Source organism: Hordeum vulgare, chromosome 6H, assembly GCF_904849725.1.
Source record: "Hordeum vulgare subsp. vulgare chromosome 6H, MorexV3_pseudomolecules_assembly, whole genome shotgun sequence".
Classification (NCBI taxonomy): Eukaryota; Viridiplantae; Streptophyta; class Magnoliopsida; order Poales; family Poaceae; genus Hordeum; species Hordeum vulgare.
The window spans coordinates 18,827,891-18,829,611 of NC_058523.1; positions in this window are offsets into that span (position 1 = coordinate 18,827,891).

The window sequence follows — 1,721 nt, forward strand, 5'->3', positions numbered from 1 at the left end:
TTCTTTAGAGTCCACTGCTTGACTTTGGCCCTCAGTTTGTCTGCGGCGTCTTCATTCTCATATTCTGGCAGGTTGAAATGTGACATGAGATCATTCCAAAGATTATCTTTCTACCTTTCGGCGACATAGTCACTATCGGCTGCCCCTTTGCGCTTGTTTCACTCCCGAACGCTAATCGGGACGTGATCCCTAACGAGAACTCCGCATTGCTTCTTGAATGTGTCAGCAACATTCTTAGGAAGCTTGGGTTCGCCCGTAGGCAATATCACCTCAAAGGTGTAATGCGTCCATGCATCCAACTTTCTAGTCGGGCCTCGTTTCGTAGCTTTGCTCCATATGGAGGCCTAAGAGGGAGAAACATTCGTCAAATGAATGTATATGTATACAATATAGAGCTACCTCCAATATTTTTCACATATTACAAGTGATTGTCGAATTTCATATGTATACCTCGCCAGACTTTATTATTTCTCCATCGGCTTCTCCACCGGCTTCTCCATCAGTGGAGCTATCACCTTCTCCGTCATTGGACCTATCTCCTGTCCCATCGGCTTCATCTTCATGTCGGTCGACCTCCATTCCATATCCGGAGGGGTTTAGATATGACGACGGAGATTCAGCTGGTTCAACGTCGGGGCTGTCTTTAATTATATCTTCGAGAAGTTCTTCCTCTTCGAGGTTCCTGATATGTGGATCCATAGTTCTGCAAAAAACGGACATTTGATTAACTAATAAACTAAAAAACTATATAAGAGGGGTTGGAAACTTCGAAGTGTCGTTTCATATAGGAGGACCTTTAGTCCCGGGTCTTGGCTAGAACCTAAACTCTAAAATATGTCTAACGGATTCTCTTAACCTTTAAGGATTTAACAAAATGGCGACATTCTAGATGTGTAGAAAATGATCCTATTTTTCCTGATCTCATCTACCCTTCTATATGTCACATTGTCTAGTGTCAAAGGACTTTGTTGAACTTTGTACCAAAAAAGAATTATTCTATCAGGAACTCCGTTCCAAAACAACTTTAGTCCCGGGTCGTGGCTCCACCCGGGACTCCTAGATTTCTGCATAGTATTCAAAGTAGGAGTACTTTTCCAATTTGAGCATTCAATAAGCAAAACCAAATCGTAAAATAAAGTAGTATTCAAATTAGCATGCATTCAATTATAAGCAAAACTACATCATCTCTTTTGTCCGTGCATCGTCGAATATTATCACTAATACTCCTCGAATACTATCATACATATAGCATCACTGATACAACTAGAACCGTAGCGCCCGACGGGTATCGTCGCGGACGGTGGACACCCAAAGAGAAGGAACCATCACAGGATCATAGCTCCAGTGAGATCCCCGAAGAACCTGTCAAGTATGCTCGAACCTGCCCTCCAAAGCAACCATGTAGCGACGGACGTGCTCATCCTCCTCGCTGACACGGTGACGTACCACCTCCGCGGTGTCCGGAAGCCTCGGCACCGTCACTGGCCCACGCGACCGACACCAAACAAGGAGCGGGTCAACAACGGGTTGGCTCCTCACCAACCTACGCCCCCCGGAAGGTAGCACCTCCCAATACCAGCCGGGCGGAGCCTAGTCCCGGACAGGGCCCCTCTGATCAAGCAGGTGTCCTCCGCCGAGTCGACGACGAGGATGCGGGATAGGCATCGTAAAATGAACTAAAAAAATAAACTAGTTCTATTAATTTTCTTGCTAAAAATAAA